General features: G+C 39.5%; 1 protein-coding gene and 1 long non-coding RNA gene across 6 annotated transcripts in view; one reads left to right on the forward strand and one right to left on the reverse strand.

The window, feature by feature from the left end:
- Positions 1 to 24,598, reverse strand: part of TENM2 (teneurin transmembrane protein 2) — a 1,389,831-nt gene that overhangs the window by 1,092,736 nt on the left and 272,497 nt on the right. The gene's annotated exons all lie outside the window — the stretch shown is intronic.
- LOC105739328 lies at positions 11,278 to 14,748 on the forward strand. The gene is made up of 2 exons (XR_001115235.2): positions 11,278 to 11,483; positions 14,317 to 14,748. It is a non-coding gene; the product is annotated as an uncharacterized LOC105739328 (long non-coding RNA).

Below are 24,598 nucleotides of genomic sequence, written 5' to 3' on the forward strand. Positions count from 1 at the left end.
AGGACTTGATTAAACATAAAAATAAATCTGTCTTTTACTTCTCTCTCATCCCATTAGTATGTACAATGAAAAGAAAAGCCTTTTTAAAAGGTACCTCACGGCCAATTTTTTCCCCCTTAATTCTGCATCGTAACAAACAAAGGTAAAATCAAAAATCATGCAAGCGGTGAAGTAGAAGCTTTTTCCTATTATCCTTGGAAGGATGAGGACAGTGACAATTAAAAATATGTTTCCATGTAGCTTTCAGAAAATGCCTTTTTTTTTAACTCTTTGAGAGTGGAATGCCTTATTATGAGAAAAAAAATCACAAAGTATAACAGCTTATAAATCATCAATATTTGGGGTGAAATCAATCCATTTGTCTCAATTTAAACATATGGAACCTCTCCTAGGCTCATTGACGTATATAAGGTTCTCTGTTCATAAAGTCTGAAATGAAAATGAGCATTGAATCTCTAAAAATATATGCTAACAATGTTGCCTTTCTTAAGGTAACAAGAAAAAGTTGGATAATTCAATAGAACATGAGCAAATTAAGCTATTTCTGCTTTAAGTGGAAGAATGTGGCCCCATTTTATATGCGTGTGTGCAAGTCTCAATGTGACTTTCTTCCCTCTGTTGAGATACTTGACTTTGATTTTATTTTTATCATTTACGCTGTGAAATGCCAACACCATGCCATTCCTACAAAACACGCTTTTATCCATTTTTTTTAAGTTCACGTTCGAGTTAGAAAGTAAGTCATATCGCCAGATCGCGTTTTGTAAAGGTTGTACTCGCCACAGGCTTAACACAACGGTGGGAGACAGTGTGGAAGGGATCGATAAAGTAGTATTACCCTTTGTGATGGTGAGGCTCCGCAGGACATTCCGGCTTAACTCTGCTGTCTGCGCTAACACTCCATCCTTACCCACTGGGAAAGTGCACTAAAGCACGGTTACGGACCAAGAGCCCCGACCAGGATGAGAAACTCACTTCCTTCACCTTGTTCTGCAGCCGCTTTAATAAAGCCAGAGAAAATCTGGATGCTTTAATGTGGAGTTTCCAATTTGAAAGCCAAATGTATAAACACCCTGAAGTCCGAGGGCACAGGTCTTGACATTGAAACAGGTGTATGCACTGTCCAAGACGCTTCACTTTGACAGAAGGCCTATAAATGCAGAATTTCTTCCACCTCAACTTGTCACTTGTGATTTTAAAAAGCCAGCTTTTGTGATTGTAGGGATGCAATACTGCAATGTAATGAGTTTATATTAATAGCCTCCTTCACTTGCCAAGTGGACTTAGGGAATAATATGTTAAATTTCCCTCCAAATTAAATGTTTATAATTTCTCATTTGTCACTGTTAGAATAAAATTACAACTCTATGGTTATGAATGTTACAAGGTCTGAGGATATGATCACGCTGCTACCATTCATGTTAATAGGCGGCAGCTGAGGCTGCTCAGGCCTGAGACTTTGAGGCTTTGCATGTTTTATAGCAGGGACCATATGGACCTGCTGTAGTCCGTCTTTTCTAATAAGAACACCGAGGCTTTCATTTAATTAAATAGAGCTCACTTCGCTATTCAGGCAAAGTTAATGACAAGTAATACAGATTCCTTTATAGGGCCTTATGACAATACAACTGATTTAAGTCCTTTCCCGTGTTCCTATTATCTTTCAGGCCACATGTCAACTGCTTTCCCTGACACAAATATGGGTAGCCACCTCCCTCTGGTCCTCTCTCCCATCAAATACGCCTCTCATTGGAATTGAACTTTCTCTGAGTCTTGACACCCATCCTATCCCCTAGGATAAGACCAAGGCACTTCTCATTAATCTATTGTATCTTCTAATACCTAATCTAAGAATTGTCATTATTTGACAAAAGCCAACAGTGAACCTACCAGGGAGTACATGAAAATAAATAAGGATGGGTCTGCAGAGAACTGTGTTTTCTGCCTCTCAGAAAATTGCCCTCAAGGGACTGAAATTCAGGTTGGGTATGGCATTTTGGGACTCAAACAACTGGCCTTCTGCATTGTCACAGGAGATCTTTAAAGAGGAAGTGTTGGATATAATTACTGATTTCCCTTACTGGTGACTGTCTTGTAGTCTAACTTTTTTTTTCTTATATGTATACATGCCTCAAATAATGCTGTACTACATAACTACTAGCCATTAAGTACAAACACCATTATTAAATCTTTTAGGCTTAGGCTGTCAGGCGAAAAACTGGGGGAAAAAAGCCCTCTTTAACTCATAGAACAAATTCATTTCCCCTTTGTCTCAACTTTCCTTGATTGAACTACACCTGGCTCTTATTTTTAAAACTAAAAGCATCATTAATGCGATTAACTAAAGAGCCAGCTGCCATAGGTCAACACCCTCAGCAATACTGGGAACTTGGAAAAGCTTTGACGTTACAGTTTTTCTTTGCCTTGTCCCAGATAAAATTCTCAGGTCAAGGTACCTAAGGTCTCTGAAAGTGAGAAGGAATGATATTAAAAATATATCCCTGGCTGGGTGCGGTGGCTCACGCTTGTAATCCCAGCACTTTGGGAGGCCGAGGCGGGCGGATCACGAGGTCAGGAGATTGAGACCACGGTGAAATCCCGTCTCTACTAAAATTACAAAAAAGTTAGCCGGGCGTGGTGGCGGGCGCCTGTAGTCCCAGCTACTCAGAGAGGCTGAGGCAGGAGAATGGCGTGAACCCGGGAGGTGGAGCTTGCAGTGAGCCGAGATTGCGCCACTGCACTCCATTCCAGCCTGGGCGACAGAGCAAGACTCTGTCTCAAAAAAAAAAAAAAACAAAAAAAAAAACAAACAAAAAAAAAACAAATCTATATATATCTATCCCCTATCCACGTTCCCCATCCAGATTAAACCACGGGGGTCACACAGAGACTGATTTCTTTTCCATCCTAATAGGTTATCTTCCCCTTAGTTATTACATTGGTATCTTTTTTATAGTTTTGGGAAAGTATAAAACTACACAAAAGGCACCTTACATGGAAGATACAGTTACGAGCAAGAGTAAGCCCTGTCCTCAAGGGGCATAAAATCTGAAAGAGAAGAGAAGTAACTACATACAAATGGTTATGATTGAGGCCACTGCAAAGCACAGAGATATGAAAGTCAGACAGCACTATTCACCCATGTGATACTTCTACTTTACTTGGAAGCATAGGATCAATCCTGCTAAGCTACATTTATACCTTCCTTTCTAAGTTGGTAGATGAATAAATAAGATCACAATTGCAAACCCTCTAGATAATATGCATTTGAGTATCTATTTCATTAATTTAAAATTATCGTAATGCACAGCCCAGTTAAGACAGAATGATAAAACAGCAGAAAAAGCTCAGTGAGTTTTGGGGACAGGGGCTAAGCCCTACCTGGCTGATGGTTCAAGAAAAGCTTCACAAAAGTAAAGGGCTATGTTTAGTCACGAAGCACAAGTTGGGTAAAAAAGAACAACAACAACAACAAAAAGTTTCAGACACACACAAAAGACGCATTCAGAAATAACTGGGTTGGGCGAGAATGTCAAGTTCCTACAGAGAATATTCTAGAAGATCAGCTTGAAAGAACAGGAGAAAGACTCACTGAGAGAGTATCATCAGGGATTTGCTGTTAATTTGAAGTGCAATGAGGATTCTGAATGTTCAGAGATTCACCAGATCTTTATGAAGTAACCTGGCAACTTCGTGGAAAGGTTTTGACTTGAGAAAGATCACAGATACAGCCGGGCACGGTGGCTCACTCCTGTAATCCTAGTACTTTAGGAGGCCAAGGTGGGTGGATCACTTGAGGTCAGGAGTTCAAGACCAACCTCGCCAATACGGTGAAACCCCACCTCTACTAAAAATACAAAAATCAGCCGTGTGTCAGGGCACGCACCTGTAATCCCAGCTACTCAGGGGGCTGAGGCAGGAGAATTGCTTGAACCCAGGAGGCGCAGGTTGCAGTGAGCCGAGATTGCATGCAGCTGCATTCCAGCCTGGGCAACACAGTGAGACTCTGTGTCAAAAACAACAACAAAAAGAAAGACCACAGACCACAGATAAAGAGGTAAAAGCAGTGTGAGAGTTCAGGCTAGAGGAAAGGAGGGCCTTTTATCAGAACGATGATAGAATGAGTGATAAAAATGATGGCAGAGAGGGGAAACATTGAAGACAGAAAATTCAGGAGTTGGCAATTAACTGAATGTGGAGTACGACAGAGAAAGGGGAACACATTTTAAAGATTCACATTTCAAGTCCCATGACAAAGAATGTGACAAAATGTTACACACAAAAAAGTAATCCATATTGGAGATGATATTATCTTTTCAATCACATCAGTTACTTTGGTTCTTGCTAAATTTATTACATCATTTTAAAGCTTAAAAAAATTGGGTTACCACTGACCATCTGAAACTAAAATTACCGACGATATAAACTTTCTAATAAATATAACATCTGTGCTGTTAACATATCTCAGGGCATATTTTGGATTTGAGAAATACAGGCACTATTTCTTGAACAACAGACAAAAATATTTAAAAATTTTTAAAAGGACAAAGACATTCAGTTCCCCATCTTAAATCAGCACCCGATAGGGATGACTGTGTTCCCTTGTTCAGTGCAGCATTCTTTGCAATAGCCAAGATACAGAAACGACGTCAATGCCTGTAAATGCATAAATGGATAAGGAAATTACGGTATCTATAGCATGTGAATATACATAAATATTCGGTTTTAAAAAAGAAGAAGATACTGCCACTTGCAACAACACTGATGAATCAAGAGGACATTGTGCTAAGCGAAATTAGCCAGACACAGAAAGAAAAATACTGCGTGATCTCACTTGTATGTGGAATCTTAAAAAAAAAAAAGTTGAATATATAGAAACAGAGTACAACATGGTTTCCAGGGGCAGAAAAAACAGGGAGGAAATGGGAAGAAGTAGGTCAAAGCATACAAACTTGTAATTATCTAGGATGGTAAGTCTAGGGATCTAATGTACAGCGTGTTGACTATTATTGATAATATTGTATTGCATAATGAAAATGTGCAAAAAGTAGATGTTGGGTACTCTTATCTCACACACACAAAGGTAATTATGAAGAGTGATGGATATGTTAATTTGCTTGATTGAAGTGCTCATTATATATATACAAATATCAAAACTACGTATTGTATACCTTAAGTATACAATCAAAAGAAAATTAAAACAAAGCAAGAAGACATTTATACTACTTACATTGGGTAAAAAATAAAACTTTTCAGGCATTCATTCTATTAATTACTGTTCTTCAGTATTTCATGAAAGTATTTAACGGGCTAATACTATGTCAAAACAGCAATGTGGGAAATAAGGGCACTAGAGAGAGCCCCAAAACAAATCTGCCACATAAGAGATGGTATTTGCTTCGTGTGACAGGGAAAATTAAATCTTCATGCCTACATAAGTGCACAAGAATAAGCACAAGCTGAAGGTGCATTAATCTCAATCACTGTTTATTTGTGGGTGTTTAGATGTATTACATGCAGGGTATGTTTCCATTATTGTTGTTTTGAATGAAACACGCAGAAATTCATTGTGAGAAAACCAGGGAAATAATTTTCTCCGTTGTAGAACTCCAGGAACAAGGAAAAAAAAAATGACAAAACTCAGTTCACGTTACAGCCTTGCACACCATAGCTCTGTCTTTATTTCAAGGGAGTGGAAAAAGGAAATGAAGAACAAATCGCTCCCTCAAATGTTATTAATAACAGAATTTCTCTACATTATTATATATTTTATATTAAAAATCACATAAGGATCATTTTAAAAGATTAAGATGTGTCTGGAAAAGAATTTCACCAAAAAAGTGGTTAACATTCATCATAGCCTTTCAAAACAAAATTGAATTCTACTTTTATCTGAAAACTTCCCATTGCGCTATTACTTCTATTTTTTTTTACATATATAGCCTGCAACTTACCTAGGGCACTATTTATCATCTGGACAACCTAAGTACACCCTACGCACCCACATACACACACATACACACTCAAATCACCTTGAGACAAATGAGAAATTCCCTCTTGGGAAACAAAACTGTATTAAAATGATAAGTAGCAAGTCCTCACTCTTCATTCATTAACTTAGGCAGACAAGTGTGATGTACACACACCAAAAAAATCAAGGTTCCAACATGCTTCTGGTCATAATAATCATCTTTGCTTCCTCCAGCCCACAAAGTTTGTTCATTTTTACAAAGACATTATAAGCTGTGGTGGAAAAAGCGATACCCAGAGGAGCCTTCCAATTATCCACACAGGTAGCCTAGCCCATCTGGGAACCTCTACAGGTACGGGTCAGGATTTAAGGATTCAAAATAATTATTGCAAAGGAAGAGCTTGAATGAGTAATTTCTCATCGGTATTCTATTGACAGTAGTAAAGCAGAGAAAGAGGAAACAGGAAATTGGAGTTTAGAAAAGTAGAAATAATACAGTAAGTAAGGAAATTCAGGTTTGCCGATTGTTTTCTGCAAGTGGCCTATAGTTTTAAAAAGAGCACAGTCCAAGGTAAAATGTAGCAATTATGCCTCACAGGTACCTGTGTCAGAACAACCTTATGTGTCGCCTGCTATAACTATTCACGCTTTGGAATTCTGAGCCTAACACCACAGTCTTAAGTAAGAAGGAATTCTATTCCGACAGTTCACATGTATATTTTAGGTGCCTTTTGTATACAGAGTTTGGGTAAGGGATGTGGTAAGGAGGAGAAACACACAGTACCTTCAGACCCTGCTTTAGATTTTAGCCAAATTCAGGAATGAATGCAAATGATTTTTGAAAGATAAAATCATGTAGGCAATAAAAAGAGAGGAGAATTTCCCAGGGATTTCTATTGAAACATTTAAAAAATGAAAGCTCATTTGAGGCCAGCATGAGCAACTCAGTGAGACCCAATCTCTGTAAAATAAATAAATAAATAAATAGCTAGGCATAGTGGAATGTGCCCATAGTCCTAGCTACTTGGAAGCTCAGGCAGGAGTATTGCTTGAGACCGAGAATTAGAAGCAGCAGGACCACTGCACTCCAACCTAGGTAACAGAGTGAGACCCTGTCTCTAGGAAAAAAAAAAAAGATGAAAATGAAGAAAGAAAAAGAAAAAAAAGTAAAAAGTTCAAAATATGCAGCTTCTGCCCTGAAACCACCACTATTCCAGCTGAGAGGCAGAGAGGCAGTCTTAATATCAAGGCTAGTCAAGAGCTGAGGCTTTGGAGTCAGAAAGTCTGGGTGTCAGTTCCAGCTGCACCACAGTTAAATGAGTGGTCTTAGACAAAATGACCCTTAATTGAACCTTAGGTTCCAAATCTCAAAATGAAGAAAGCTGAGAACCATTGTTGGAGGTTTAAATGAGATGCCTTTTCCATCAAGTTTACCACATTGCCTATGAACAGATCACACGGATTTCTGGATATAAGGGCACAATTTTCTCAGATGTCCTCAGAAAAGAAAAGATCACCCTTTTCAAACACTCAGGTTGTAGCATCTCTTCCAAATGGTCCATTTTGGACCCAGTATTGCATATTACTCTCATTTGTTGGGTTACTGTTCTGACTGTTGTGCCTGTGTCACGCTGGTTGTTAAACACTTTGAACACCACTCTTGCTGTTTGGAGAAGACACAATGGCTTGTTATGACTTCAACCAATGTTAGTTTGGATGATACAGAGGTTACCCTATCAAAAAGGAGGCAAGAACATTTAATGCTGATTTTGTCATGATCTATGCAGGGTAAAATATCACAATCCCAAGTGCCAAGTGAAAATAAGCCTTTAAAAAGATCTTTCATTAGTTTGTCTTTGTTCTCTCCCCTAGATCCATTCCCCAACTTTTTCTGCTCTGCTCTGGGTGGCAGGAAGCTGAACCTGAGATACCTTCATGCACCCTGTGGAATCTTATTGATTCAACCAATGGAAGATAATAGAAAGAGTTCAGAAGGCAAAAGAGAAAGTCCAGGGTATTTCTTCTCAGTTGATCTTCCTCTCCCTCTCTGTCTCCCTTGGGTCTTCATGGTCCTTCTTGGAAGTGGCTGTGCCCTTCCCCAGCCACATTCCTGTTGAGTAGTTCATCTTTCATAGCTCCAGGTTGCAAACAGTCTTGGGTAACATAGTTGTCTTCCCTTGTTTTTTCAGTCCTGGAGGTGAAAACAGCTGCTTCATGGTTGCTCATCCCTGGGTAGTTCACTACTCCTTGTTGATTCCCTTAACCTGCCTAGGGCTTCATATGTATTTCCTTTGTTAACCTCTCTTCTGTAAAACCCTTTACAATGTGCCCTCTGTTTCGTTGGGCCCCTGTCTGATAAAAGTAATTAAATAAGCATTAGAGTGAGTGGTTATGTTATGGAGATCACACACATAGGCAGGTCAGGAAGGACTTCACTGATAAAATGGCAACTCAAGGTTCTAGGAAATGACAGAAGGGGCCATTCAGCTACCAAGGGGAGCAACTGTATAGTTAGGGTGAATATCAAGTGTAAAGGCAGAAGTTCATTTGGGATTTTCAAGGCAGGAAAAGAGACTAGTGTGGCTGGAACAGAGTCAAAGGCAAGGCAGGGAAAGAGGCTAGTGTGGCTGGAACAGAGCCAAAGGGGCAACAGTCATTAGCAATTCAGTTGCATTAAAGACATGGGCCAGCATGCAATCACCCGGATAGAGAATGCAAGAGAGAGAAGCTACAAAGACCCATGACAGAGCTGTGGAAGGGAAGAGGATGGGCCAGCCCCCAGCAAAGGATACTGAGAAGGAGAAACCAGAGGAGAATCAAAAGTGATAACCAAGAAGTCAAGTGAAAAAAGAGTTTTAGGAGGAGTGATTCACTATGTCAAATCCTGGGGTAGATCAAGTAAGATGAGAACTGCACTCAGGCCACTGGATTTAGCTATGAGGTTCGTGGTGGACTTTGACAAACACTGCTTTGGTGAAGTGTTTGGAAACAAAAGTCTAACTGAAGTGGGTTCAACAGAAAACGAAGAGGGATTAAAGATCAACTTTTAAAAGTATAAATTAAACCAAAATAAAAACAAAAAACTGACCTAATGTTATGTCAATGGATTTTTACGTCTTGACATAAAATTCCCAATGAGAGTATCATATAGAAACTGAAACATGCTGTGTCTCAAACAACTTACATGATATGTGATGTGCCATGCAAATTTGGTATATAAGTTTTTAGTGACTTTAATCAATATATTAAACGTCATAAGAGGCATATCACTATCCCAGAGAGTTTATACACTCAATTTGGCCAAAACAACTTTTTTTTTGTCTTCTTATGAGCAACTTCACACACACGTACACCATACCTAGCTAGCATTTATGCAGAAGTTTGCTTTGCTGTATCTGAGATTCAAACAAAATCCTATTTTGAGATTGACCTGCAAACCAATGAAGCTTGACTAGGTTAGAATAGAGGTAACAACTCAATTGTACATTTTTCCCCTGAGAGGGAATTCAAAAGAAACATATTTGTTAATCCTCCTACAAGGAATTCTATGGTATGCTTATCCCTTCTTAAAAACAGCATAGGCTATTCTCTAGAAAGAAGAAATAAGATTCCATGTAAACACTCCAGCCAATAGATGTACCTGTTTCACATGAGCAGGAGTGTGTGTGAGCTCTTCAGTGGGTAGGTGGCACAGGTACTGAAGGAGACATCAGGACTGACCACACCCAAGAAACGTGGGTCAGTGGTATCCTGCCATCTGTCTGTATACTTTCCATGGTATGGTGATAGACGGCCCTATCTGTCAAGAGCTGTGAGGCTTACATCAGATACATATAAATCACTTAGACAAGACTACCCTTTTACAGAAAGCTCATTCCTACAAAAGAACAACTACATCAAACAAATGCATGGAACAACAAACACCTTTTCCTTTTATTCCATGGCACCAACAGGAAGGCCCAAAGAGGGATATGACATATTTTGGGATTTAACTTTCAGAAAAATAATTTATTTATGGTGATAAATGGTAACATTTTCTTCATGGAAATGTCAGCATGGGCAAGTGGAATTTCAATGAGCACAGCGACTATTTATTGAGTGCTTACTATGGTCTACGCATACCGCCAAGTATGCTACATGCGTAGTCTCATTTATTTCTCAAAATGACACTCGGAGGATAGTATTACTGCCCTGATTATTTTACAGAGAAAGAAACAGAGGCTTGGGAGTTAAGGGACATGCCCAAGGCAAGAGATCATACATAAGTGGAAGAGTTGGGATGTGACCACAGGAAGTTAGGCCCTAGGACCTATAACAGAGAAAATCACTAAAATACTAGCTCATATTTAATGTATACTGACCACGAAGCACAAACTTTACATGGACTTTATTTGCATGTTTTTCTTTCCACAACTCTTACTATCATCCCATTTTACCAATGAGACAACGAAAACATCAAGAGTTGAAACTGATCACCTTGGTGATCTACTGCCAGTGAGAGAACAGCGCCCCTAGCTATTTATTAAACCCCACTCGTCTGACACCAGAGGAAGCACCAAAGGAGTGGGGTTGAATAAATAGCTAGCCAAAGGAAGCACCATATCCCTCTGTACAGACACTTCCATTCCAAAGATTAATTTACTGTTATTATTAAACCCAGGCATCAAGCTGGGCAACATGGCTCACGCCTATAATCCCAGCACTTTGGGAGGCTGAGGCAGGAGGATCACAAGGTCAGGAGATCAAGACCATCCTGGCTAACATGGTGAAACCTTGTCTCTACTAAAAATACAAAAAAATTAGCTGGGCATGGTGGCACATGCCTGTAGTCCCAGCTACTTGGGAGGCTGAGGCAGGAGAATCGCTTGAATCCAGGAGGCAGAAGTTGCAGTGAGCCAAGATTGCACCACTGCACTCCAGCCTGAGCGACAGAGCGAGACTCCGTCTCAAAAAAATAAATTAATTAAAAAAAATACTATCAGGCATCATTTTCAAATATCAACAAATATTAATTACACACGATGATCATCAAAGCCTTGTGCTAGCTGCTACAACTGAACACAAAGAAGCGAAGCTCCTTCCCTCAGTAACTGCAAAATAAGTCTGGGAAAACACGCACAAAGGCTTATGGAAAATTTAAGATTGAATTCTGTTGAACAATTTCTTTTACTATACAGAAGAAGCACAAGTAAGTGATTATTTGAATGGAAAGGACAATTCAGAGGATGAAGACATCATTGGCATGTGTGGTAGCACAAAAGTTTCAGGATGATACTGGTATTAGAGAAAAGAGGACTTGTGAAGGGTAGCAACAGGATATGGAGGAAGACATGTGGACAATTTTTGCTGAGACAGCTGGTGAATATAGAGAATAGTGAATGCAAACTGGATCAAGTTGGAGAAGAGATGGAATCTCAGGAAGAGTTTGGACTGTATTTTGTGCATTAAGAGACGTTTGACCTCAGGTGTGACATGAGAACACTGCTTGCAGAAGATAAATTCGCCCTTCTAGGTAAGCATAAACAATTCAAACTTATACACAGAAAGTAAATGAAGCTATAACTAACTCGAGGTTGATGTAAGATTTTTCAGAACACCTATGCGGCATCTACTGTCAGCATGTTTATGCTTACACTGAAAAACAGGCAGATTGATTTTCCCTGATTAAGGCTGTTTCAGTCTGGTCTGATGAGTAAATATCCAAAGCAGCCACATGCTTAGCTGCCCTCCCTCTGCAATTACTACCTATTTTTTTTTTCCACTCTTGATTCAAAGAGTGAGTCTCAATGTGTAATTCTTTACTTTTCAGGGTAGGCACACTTGTCTATCGCTTTGTCTTGTAATTCTCCTGCTTCTTCTAAGAGGGACAATCATTCATTCATTCATTCATTAACTGTGTGTTTTCTGAATACTTACAAAGTGCCAGGGCAGGTGCTAGGCTTTGGGGATGCAAAAATAAAATGTCATCTCAGTGTTTAAGGAGCTCACAATCTGCTTGAGGAACACAAAAGAGTGAAACAGTCACAATATGTTGGCTGAAGACTGCAATAGTCCTACATATAATATGCTATGTGATCACACATAAGACAGTCTTCATTCTGCCTAGTGCATCCTGGCAGGCCTCCCAGAGATAAGAATTTTTAATGCGAGTTGTGAAAAATGAGTAGTCATTCTCCAGGTGGCTGAAGAGGCAAAAGTCATTTCTAAAAGTGGGTGAAGAATGTGGAAATGCTTGGGAACGTGGGGAACTGCCAGAAAGAGTGATCCGGAGCTGAGTTTATGACAGGGGAGGGATCAAGAGGGGATTGATGCTGCAACGTGTTTGAACTTGGTTCAGCAATCCCATTTCCAGTTTAGAAACAACACGGAGCATGGCCCGGGGCGTGGACAAATGGGAACTTACCGTAATAAAAGTCACATACATCGTAGAGTTATCATTACAAAGATAATCTGATTTTATCTTGTGAATTTCTCTATAGTCTCCTAGACAATTGAAGACACCATGGTTTGTCAGAATTTACAGATGGGACTTGCTGATCCAAAAAAAAAAAAAACTATGCCTTTGTGTCTTGCCAACTCTAAGTCAATAATGTCAGCTAAAGAATTGTCATTCTACCTCCCTAGATGTTAACTCTGACAAGTTGTTGGCCAACCATTTTTCTAAGACAGTCATCCAGGTAGCCACAGCTTGAAAGTGAAGAACTGAGAAGGAAGGTTTTGCCAATTATAGGAATTTGGGGCCAGGTTCCAAAGCATAGTATGGCTTTGTTCATCTAGCCCCTGGAATGTGTACATGGCTAGACTGATCCTAGGCTATGAGGACCACCCAAGGTAGGTTTGAGATTCCTGAGAAATATCTATTCTCTGACTCCCTGTGCTCTGCACTCCCCAACAAAAGAATGTGACATTATGAGAATGGAACGTTATGATATTATTGAGAATAGGCGACCTGGGTATTTAGAGATCAGTAAAAACAAAGTTAACAAAAATAATGGATGCCGGATATTAAATGACTTCTTTACACTTGCTGCTTTAATGTGTTATTTAAAGCAGACCAGATTTTGGCTAAAAGGGTATATAAAGGTGTGATTTAAATACTTTTTTATAGGGATGACCCAAACTAACTGGATAGACATTTGGAACTTAAACTAGGCAAAATCATAATAAACCTCCCTTCCATATATACATTTTTTTACGGTTTAAAAAACGTTTTCACAAACTTAATTTTTCTGAAGCTCTTAACAATATTCTAAGCCAGAAAGGACAGAGAGTCCCACACCCGGCCTACCTGAACAGACACAGATAATTGATGTTACTTTCCAAGGACAGGTTATAAAACTAGCACAGATGCAAGATGTATTAGTGACCAGGCAAACCAAATATGTAGGCACTGACTCTCAGCTTCATTCTGAATACCAAAAATATAGAGCATTTAGTTATATTTTTACTACCTGGAAGTTTGTGTGTGTGTGTTTGTTGTGTGCAGGTGTGTCTGTGTTTGTATGTGTATGTGTGCTGAACAATGTTTTATAAACATAAGCCTGGCATGTGGGCATAGAATTTAAAAAATAATAATAACAGTAATAGCAGTGGTTTAATTGGATATTTGAACCATCATTCACAAAAGCTTTCCCTATTCATGACCTAATTTGAACATCCCCCTTCATATGGCCTTATGATATTTATGTATGAGAATATATAAATATTCATACAAGAAAATTGAGGTTCAGAAACTTTTTCAGGATTTGCAGCAAGCAAATGACAGAAGCAATCTAGAATTCTGGTTGTTGAGTATGTAGCCCAATGTCAGTACCATTACATCAAGACAATTTCCCAATCCCCCCAAATTGTTAGACTTTATCCCTCTGTTAATAAGTATTTATAGCTTTCTGGTTGCATAGACGCAATCTTTTATAAAAGGTATGATTATTTGTACATCTTGTCTTATTATCTTCACTGACAATGGTGGTCAGTGAAGATTTGTACCTTATATTTCATACATCTTATGGTATAATTATTTGTACACCTTACTTGGTCTTATTTTACCTTGATCTTATTATACCTTAGTCATACCTTGATCTTTTATGGTCAGAATAAGATTTTTTTGTGTATTCAGCATTCACCAAACCTATCTTTATTTATTCTCGATTTGGTGTCTAGATCTTGTGGAAGAGACAGTACTGATCAACATTTGTGTACCCTCTTCTTTCTGGTCTCCCAACAAGACTGCATCCTCGTGTTAGAGATTCAGTCAATGGAGCGTGTGTAGAAATTAGGCCCGCTATCTCCACACTGAGCCAAGTAAGAAAATCATCTCATTTTTAATTCTTACTCCCCTTTTCTAGCCATCTACTGAATAGAGAAGACCCCAGGGACCTAGAGAGGGGTGGAGCCACAAGACAGAAGAAACCTGGGTCACTGCATGACTCTGATGGGCAGAACCCATTCCCCGTCCAGTGCTTCTCTCTGCTCCCCACTCCCACCAGTGTGCATTTGAACTGTGACATGAGCAAGAAGTAAACCCTCATTATGTAAAGCCGCTGAAATTTGAAGGTTACTTATTATAGCTGCAGCCTACTCAGACTAATACAACTCTCCATTATAAGAAGTTAATATCTACAAAGAAGTAATATTCAACGCACTCCAAAAGAGCACACATTGTAAAGAGATTTTAATAAGTTATTTCATATTGCTGATTCTGAGAATACTTTTTCGGGGAAAAGTAATCACAATGCTATACTTTCAAATAAACACATAATCGTGATTTTAATGATCAATCAAATTTTCCTATCACCGTAATCTTTAGGTCATGATAGACAAATTATGTGAAGTACACATTGTAATATAAGACTGCCATCAAGATATTCAGGACACACTAATAAGCAAAGTGTGGATGGACAAATCTAATTTAAGTCAGTCCTGCTGAGTCATTCGAGATTCGAGATATCTATCTATATAAAATGAACATAATCCATTAGCATCAAAATAACAAAGTCCCCCAAATGCAGAGAAGTCTAGTTCTGCTCATGACTTTTATCAGCATGACATGAGGCTAATATTCATTTATCAAACAGTAAGGGCATTGTTTTGTACTCAAATAATTATCAGTTAATGAAGCTTAAAAAAAGAGCCTCTCGCATCTAGATTGAATTATTCTTTCTATGGTGCTTACCCTCATCTTCCTAAATACTTATAATGTTCCCATAGTAAAAGAGGTCAGCTTAAGTAAGCTCAAAACAATAGGAAATTTTAGCCTCAGAACATAATAGCAAGAATATTAGAACACATTCATTCAATTCAAAAATTGAGTCTAAAATTCCATAAGTGGCTGCATGCCTTGACATCTACAGTGAAGCTATATCTTTAGATAATCTCTCATGTCCTTACAGCAAAATTTGGAGTCCAAACCACTCCATTTGTTAGAAGGCAAAACTAAGGATCTGAGAAGTAAAGCAGCTCATCTACTACTGCAGAGGAATCTGGTCCTCGACTGAGAAAGATGTCTTCCAAATTTCATTTTGGTGGCTTCTTGTCTTTGTGCCTTTTTGTTCCTGCTCTGTCTCATTGAAAACTCAGTTGAGAGATGTTCTTATTTGAAGCTGGTGTTCTTGCCACACTAGGACACACAGTTTTCTGATTTGGAAAAAAAAGGGTTTACTTTTTCTAGTACTCTTAATGCAACTGCACTCACGCACTAAAGCGGAGGGCAGTGGATGTGCAATTGCAGAAAAACCCTGGGATTTCTTGGTAGGTGAAGGCTCATGGAGGGCTCCGATATGAGCATGCAGTTCACAGAGGGTTTGGAGACTGCACCTTTGCCTCATCTTTCTTTCCCTCCAAGTCTCCAGAGGACTACGCCTATGGAGGCTGTGTCTATTGCAACCTTCAAAATACCTTTGTTTTTTCTTATTATAGATACAGTAAAATACTCCAGAGACAAGGGACTTGCTGGGTAGCAACTGCCTGCTGGAATGAATGAAATAGCCAAATCTTCCCTGTAATGTTGTAGTCAGAGCATCATAGCAGAGCCTGTGGTTACCGTAATCAACAGTCCCTATGGAAGAGCTGATTTAAAGCAGCACTGATTTAAAGTCCCGGGTGAAAGTGTTAAAACCGAGTAAAGCAGCATGTAAAGGATAGGATGCAGAAGCCCAGATAATTCATAAACAAATCATCTTTCTTTCCTCTAATATTAAGATTCTCCAGTTTTCTCTTTCCAGGATATATATTTTTTGATCTGTTAAAAACATGCATATTTCCACTATTTTCTCACTGTATCTGAGAAGAATGTGTATTCCTATTTAGAAGGTTGGCTAGGTGCAGTGGCTCACACTCTCATGCCTGTAATCCCAGCATTTTGGGAGGCTGAGGCGGGAAGATCCCTTGAGTCAGGAGTTCAAGACCAGCCTGGGCAACATCACAAGACCCTGTCACCACAACAAAAGCCAGGTATGGTGGCATGTGCCTGTAGTCCCAGATACTCAGGAGGCTGAAGCAGATGACCAATGGAGCCCAGGAGTTTGAGGCTGCAGTGGGTAATAATTGTACCACTGCATTCCAGCCTGAGTGACAGAGTGAGACCCCCCGCCTCTGAAGAAAAAAAAGGAGGTTACCAGACAGGAAGTGAACAAGCCATTTGTTTGGTGGTTCCTCTGAACAAAGGGCTACCATTTTTCAGATCTAAAGTGGGCGTCTCTACTGTTGGAACTCTGCTCCCAAATGTATGTTTCATGACTAGACAATGAATTTGTAGCACATTCTACCCATTCAACTGAGAGGCACAGTGGGTCAGCATTGGATGAAAATGCTTCACTTTAGTTATTGTTCTTAAAAATCACATTTCTCAACAGGTTGAAATAATTCATTGGCAAGAAAAAGCTGAAACCTATTTTCCTCTCACATAGTTACACATTTTTCTGAAATGCACTCTGCTTTCTTCATGGTAGGATTGGTCATGAGTATCAGGGTTCTGGAAATAAACTTTTCTTTATTTCAATTACACAAAAAAATTGTTTTGGCTTAAAGCCTTTTTTCCCCAGTCCCAAGGAAGTTTTTTTTTTTTTTTTTTTTAAGATATAGTCTTGCTTTGTCACCAGGCTGCAGTGCAGTGGCGCCATCTCGGCTCACTGCAAACTCCGCCTCCCAGATTCAAGCAATTCTCCTGCCTCAGCCTCCCAAGTGGCTGAGATTACAGGCATGTGCCTCCACACCCAGCTAAATTTTGTATTTTTAGCAGAGACAGGGTTTCAGCATGTTGGCCAGGTTGGTCTCAAACTCTTGACCTCAAGTGATCTGCCCACCTTGGCCTTCGAAGGTGCCGGGATTACAGGCCTGAGCCACGGTGCCCGGCTTTTATATGTTTCAACATATATTTGAATATATGCTTAGAAGTCCAACATATATTTGAGACTATAACATATTCTCAAAACTATCCACAACCCATCAGCGATCACTATCTTAGATCTTAGATTTCATGAGAACTATTTAGTCAGTATGTTTTTTTTTTTTTTTTTTTTTTTTGAGACGGAGTCTTGCTCTGTCACCCAGGCTGGAGTGCAGTGGCGTGATCTCAGCTCACAGCTGCAGCCTCCACTTCCTGGGTTCAAGTGATTCTCCTGCCTCAGCCTCCCAAGTAGCTGGGACTACAGGTGTGTGCCACCACACCCGGTTAATTTTTGTATTTTTAGTAGAGACAGGTTTCACCATGTTGGCCAGGATGTTCTTGATCTCCTGACCTTGTGATCCGCCCACCTCAGCCTCCCAAAGTGCTGGGATTACAGGCATGAGCCACTGCACCCAGCGTCCCAGGGAAGTATTTTTCATAAAGAAGTAAATGGACTTTGGAGAGGTATGAACGACTCCCTATTTAAAATTCCGAATGGTGCATTGGCTCATCCACCCAGCTCTTGCAAGATCGACCATATGTGAAATTTAAATGTAGATTACAGTGTTTCAATTTAACAAGATTAAGGTGTGATTACATTGGTTATTTTGTAATTTCATACTTTCTCCATTAAGGGATGTCAGCATTTAAGACCATTCTCAATCATTTTTAATGCATACTGAAGCGGAAAAAAATGCTTGCAGTTCTAAGTTATTAACCATTTAACTTTATTTAGTTTGTATTTTCTAATCTGTTACTTTAAAAAATATATGCTTCGCATATCTTCTCCACAGTAACTTACATTACAGTCTGTTTAACTTTCTTTAACTTTGGCTTTCTAACCTTGTTTTCTTGAGACATTACTCCCCCTCTCCTGGCCCACATTCATAGTTTAAGAAGGAGGAAGAAAGCATAAAACTTTTAAAAGATACTGGGATATTTAGACCTAATTTCCCCACTTCCTAGGGAGAAGCAGGATGTAGTCGAGTGATTCCCATCTTGGCTTCTGCTGAATACTGTGGTCCCACAAGATATTATTTTCATGCAAAAAAGTAAATCATGGCCAAACACTGGTGAGAAATGCTGCATAACATATTAGTTTTTTGGAGAGTCACAATGCACATTTGCATATTAAAGTCCCTGTGATATACTGCAGGAAAGAAATATGTTCAATCTTCTTCAAACAGTTGCATCATATCTACAATTTATTTGAACACACATCCCTTTTTATTCTTGACACATTATTAAGATTCCTCAGGACACTAGTGTTCAAGGAACACAGTTTGGAAAAACCAATTCATATTGAAAATACAGGGCTTTTACGGTGTGTTTTTAAATCCCCAGCTTTGAGGCCTATAAGCTGTGTGACTTTGGACAAGGTATCTAGCCTCTCTGAACCTCATTCCAATTTTACAGTCCAATCAATATTTACTGAGCTTCCTTGGTGTTCTAGGTTCTGTGTTAGCTAGGCATGAGGGACATCGCAGTAAACAAAACAGGCACATCCCATCCTCAGGTAATTCAGGGTCAGGTGGAAGAGATAGACATTAAATAAATACATGTATAATTAGAGTGTTGATAAGTGCCAGAGAGGAAAAAGATTAAGTGGAGGAGATAATTACAGGAAAAAGCCTAAGTAGATTGAGTGGGCAGGGAAGTTCTCTGAGGAAGTGACAATTAAGCTGAGGCCTGAAAGAGATGTAAGATCCAGCGAAGCAAATTGTGTCAGCGAAGTATTCCAGAGAGCGGAAAAAGCAAATGCAGAGGCCGCCAAAGCGGTCTTGCATGCTGACTTCCCTTAAAGGAGAAAATATAAATCTTAGAGACTACCAAGGTACATCTTCCTTCATCTTGTTGGAAGAGCTTGTATCTGAGGTGCAGCAAAAAGGCCAGTGAGGCTGGAGCACAGCAGGCTGGGCATGAGTGGTAGGGACCACTGAAAGCAGCAACACTGGCAGCGGCCAGACCTCCGTCCTGTGGACCAGAATCCACGCGAAGGAGTCTGGACTTTTTAGTGCAAAGGATGCTGGCTTGGCGTTATCTGACTCAGGTTAACACAGGATTATACATAGAAACAGGAGTCCAGTGAGGAGGTGATTTCTTGTTAAGAAACAGATTCAGATTCCTCTTCTGCAAAACTGGGCTATTAACTCTTAACTCGCATGGTTGTAGAAAAGTGTCGAAACTTAGAAAACAGCTTGGTACAGAAAAGATGCCAAAATAGAACTCCCTCCTCCCATTTCTTTCCTGAGACATAGAGCCCAATTATCTAGAGACTTCCATATGTCTGGATTGACTTCCACCCTTTGAATCTTGTACATTTCACCCTGCTTTCTGAATGATAACCTCTTGGGACTGTTTGTACGTGAAATGGACCACACTGTAAATAATGCCCTCTCTACTCTACCAGTCATCTCCAATGACAAGTGGCAGCGGGCACCACCAGTCTTTCTGTATGAATTCCGTATTCCATCATTGGTAATGCTCGGATTCAAGTGTGCTTGTCTATCCAAACAGAACTGAAATGTGGGGGTTCTCTTGTCAGGGGGAGCAGAACCTAAATGAAAAATTACAAAGCACCTCCTAAAAAGAAAACACCTGTGCTGTTTGGACACTTTGCCTTTATTTTTTAAAATGATGTTTTTAAATTTAAATATAAAAATTTTTAACTGATAGATAAAATGATCGGTATTTATCATATAGAATATGAGGCTTCGAAGTACATATACACTGTGGAATGCTTAAACCTAGATAATTATCAAGTCCATTACCTCACACGGTTATTTCTGTGGTGAGAACACTTATTCACTCTCCTCGCGTTTTTCAGGAATACAATATGTTTGTCATTAACTATAGTAACCATGCTGTCCGATAGATCTCTTGAACTTATTCCTCCAATCTAACTTTGTCTTTTTTAAAAGTGAAAATAAAACTTTAAAAAATGACCCAATTTATTTAACAAATAAATTGCATGGAAATAAAAGAATATGGGGGAAATTGTAGATTCTAAGAGACTTTAAAGACAAACCACCTTTAAAGACAAAATGAAGACAAACCACCTTCATTTCACCCGGCTATGGGGCCGGGCACAGTGACTCACGCCTGTAATCCCAGCGTGATTTGGGAGGCCTAGGCGGGCAGATCACCAGAGGTCAGGAGTTCCAGACTAGCCTGGCCAACATGGTGAAACCCGGCCTTTACTAAAAATACAAAAATTAGCCATGCTTGCCTATAATCCCAGCTACTTGGGAGTCTGAGGCAGGAGAATTGCTTGAACCCAGGAGGCAGAGGTGGCAGTGAGTTGAGATCGCGTCACTGCACTCCAGCCTGGGTGACAGAGCGAGACTCTGTCAAAAAAAAAAAAAAAAAAAAAAGAAAGAAGAAAGAAAGAAGGAGAGAGAGAGAGGAAGGAAGGAAGGAAGGGCTGCTATGGACTGAATTCTCTATGATTCAGAGATCTGCTATGATTCTCCCTAGAAATCATATGTTGAAACCCTAGTCCCAGTGGATGGTACTTGGAGATGGGGACTTTGGGAGATAATAAGATCATGACGGTCGAGACCTCATAGAGAGATTTGTAAGATTTGTATCCTTGTAAGGAGACAGGAGAGCTTACATGTACTCTCCCTCTCTCCCTGTCTCTCTCTATTATGCGTAGATATAATGAGAAGATGGCCTTTTGCAAACTAGGAAAAAGGTCCTTACCAGACTGCACTAGATCAGCTGGCACCCTGCTTGTGGCCTTCTCAGCAGCCTCTAGAACAGTGAAAAATAATGCTTTTTCGTTGAAGCCACACAATCTATGACAGCAGCCTGAACTGACTAAGAAAGACCTAGACCCCAAGCAGGCCAATCTAAACCATGAGATCTAGGGATTTGTCCTAGGTGATAAAGAAGAGCAAGAAAGAGATCATATAAAACATAAAAATGTGGTGACTTTAGGGAAATGGTAAGGGTTGGAGATTGGAAGGAACTTCTAAATAAGCGTGGTGAGGGGCTGGCCAAGTCCTATTTCTTGATCTGGTAGCAGTTGCAAAGGTGCCTGCCTCATAATAACTTAATAAGTTGCACATTTGTTTTATTCAGTGTTCTGTGTTCTATATCTGTGTTTTCAGTGTACCGTATCTGTGTCTTATTTTAAAATAAAATGATTAAAAAGTGAAGAAGAAATGAAAGAGCAAACAAATAATAATTTTTACATGTCAAAATGTAAAATCAAATCAATCTAAGCCATTATACAGATTTTCAAAGTAAAAAAAGAGAAATGTCACGGGGTTCACAAAATGACTCGATGTGTGCTCTTATAGGAAAACAATCCAAAATGAGAGTAGAAATGTTGTCAGGTTTTCTGCTGAATTTTTCTCTTCTTTCTCATTGTACATTATAAATAACTAATTAAACTGTTATTTCATTACAGAGCTCAATTAATTTATATGTTGCTTAGCTGCTCTCATATCTCCAAATTGTAAGACAAAAGGATAAATTAATGAGTAACAAAAAAGCATTCCTTTTGATAAAACTTTTAATGTGGATTATAAAAAAGTTCACCTCCCAAACACACTGGACAATTAATTTTTAATCCTTTATTTTAATTTCTAAGTAGTAATTCTACCATGTAGTTGATGGGCTTTAATATGGCAATAAATAATTAACAATTACAGGCCTTTTGTGTTCATATAGATACAAAAATATCTTCCTCCCTAAGCTGTGTTTTTCCCAGACATCTGGAGGGAACATACACGTCTAAAAGTCGATACTGACTGAAAAAGACCTTCACTTGTGGAAAATTTCCAGGTTCTTTTATCATCTCATCTTTGGTTATTGGAACACAAAGTCTTTCCATACCCCTCATGATCTAATAGTATGGTAGAAATTGGAAAGCTTCAAATTTACGTAAGCTACTAAAAAATGTAAACCATTATTCCCTGGCCAGAAGGAAGCAGGCACACGCTAAATGAGGGGCTTATCAATAAACACTTATCAACGAACAAACCACCTTCATTTCACTTTGAGTTACCCTGTCTTGGAGCTGTGTGGTATTTTTTCATCTTCATCAAGGAGGGGCCTTTTGAAACACAAATGCTGAAGAACAGTAGCAGGATGGAAGGCATTCTTTGTACAAGGTAGAAGGAACTAATGGGGCTACTGTATAAGATGTTTTTCCTACTGTAACAGATTGCCAAATTACCACAACATCAATGGTGTGAGAGTCTACAAAACTGCTTTTTAAACTCAGAATGCTGGGATATTATGAATCACACCTGCACGAAAACAAATGCCAATGCTTGGTTCATAAAAATTAAAAAAAAAAGTGGGTTTGCAGAAGTTGGAAATACCACAGTATTACGTAAACAACAGGTCGCCCTGTTTTACCACCTCTTCTTCTCTCCCTTGGTATTAGACGCTCTTAGAATATAACTTAATGAACATGTCGATATTTCAGAGACAAGCGGTGCCAAGATGAGCCACTTGGACTCAAACTTCCAGCAGTTTGGGCAAGTTTTTAAATTGTCATTTTATTCTGGGAAAGCGCTTGAGAGGGCCAAGTGTGTACCCAGGAGAGTGCATTTTGCCCTCTTTGAGTTTCTCAGTGTGCGGTGTGAGGGCAGCTTGGCCGGAATGGTTCACTCACATGCCAGTACCTACTATGCTTTTCTATCCCAATGCTATTCACAGCAGCACGAGGGCCCAGGTGCTGGCAAGGGCGTCAAAGGTTTGGATGTGCTGGTCACTGAAGAGCTGCTCTCGACTTGGAGATCAAGCAGAGCTCCTTAGGAGCAATGACAAAGAAAACTTCCCCGGCTTTCACAGGGAGATTTTAAGGGCTCATTCCCATTACACATTACCACTGGTAAATACATATTTTTAAATGCCACTTTTACCATCCTGTGTGGTTAAGGTGATAGCACTACAATATCTGTAAATCTCCTGTGTAGTTTAGTATAAGCAAGGTGAAAGAGGAGGTGAGCAAATAGCCTTTGCCAAATGTCATTTGTATCATGACCATCAAAGAACCAAACCTGAAACTTATCTTCCATATAGGAGCAATATTTGTGCACACTACCAAAATCTCGTAAAGCAGGGTCTATCAATACACGATTTTACTTGAGAATTCTCAGGTATGTCCAAAACACATCCATATTTTCCTCTGTAGGCATCCCCTCCAGAAATTTATAAATAGATTGTCAGCAAAGTAATAAAGGCACCTGTTATTTTTATTCCTTAGCAACTAGACAAAACCCACTAGTCCTATCACTTCATTTGCCCACTAACAAGACATCTGAAAGTCGTAAAATTAAAATGCTTTGCTATAGCTGTACGCAGACACGCTCAAGAGCGACAACAGAAGCAGTTACTGAAATACAGGACCCAGGGAATCGTTTAGAAGAAGAGTGCGCGCCTGAGAAGCCCAGCGCTGCTCAAACCTATTGCCATTTTCCACACACGCTGCATGACCGCACATGTGCAGCAAAATCCTTGTCAGTTTCACGTTGCTTCCTGCTTTTCACTTGCAGAGTAAATGTACTGAAATGAATGGCAGTGACAGACTTAGAGGGGCATTCTTGAGTTGGTTTGATTTTATTTCATTTTGTGTAAATCATTCTCAGTTTTCAATACTTAATTGGGGAAACCTCCTAGCTCCTAGCGCGGAACACTACGCCACGGCTCTATGGAATGAATCACGAGTGAAGCCCAATATTGCGCCTCTAGTCGTGGTCACAGACTTAGAGCAGCACTACCCAAGTCCTGCTGTTCACTACATTGAGCACAAGATGCTCTACAGGATCCCTGCTAAAAAGGGTTCAGGGGCAAGTTTAAAAACTGTGACCTCCCCTTCTTGAATTATCTCAACGGACACTAGTGCATTTAAAGGTTTGGGAGATTCTTGAATCACAGGAGCCTGACATAAGTTTAACACAGGTTTCTCAATATTATTTGACCATAGAATTTTTTGGCGGGGAGTGGAGTGGAGACTTGTCAATATTTTTGGGACACAGGATCCCACAGAACAGGGCTTGGAAAATTCTGCTCCATAAAGCATAATGATATTTTAACATGCCACAATACGGCAGGTTGCCGAATACGTGAACTCGTTTTTGTTTGTTTCATCCTCTACACTGTGCCTTATGACACAGCAAAATCAATGCACATGTTGGTGGATCTTTAACGTAATGTTGGATATACAAAACTTGCCCCATTACACAACGAATTGTGTCTTTACCAATTCATCAGCAATATCAAAG

This window comes from Nomascus leucogenys, chromosome 2 (genome assembly GCF_006542625.1).
Source record: "Nomascus leucogenys isolate Asia chromosome 2, Asia_NLE_v1, whole genome shotgun sequence".
NCBI classification, from domain to species: domain Eukaryota; kingdom Metazoa; phylum Chordata; class Mammalia; order Primates; family Hylobatidae; genus Nomascus; species Nomascus leucogenys.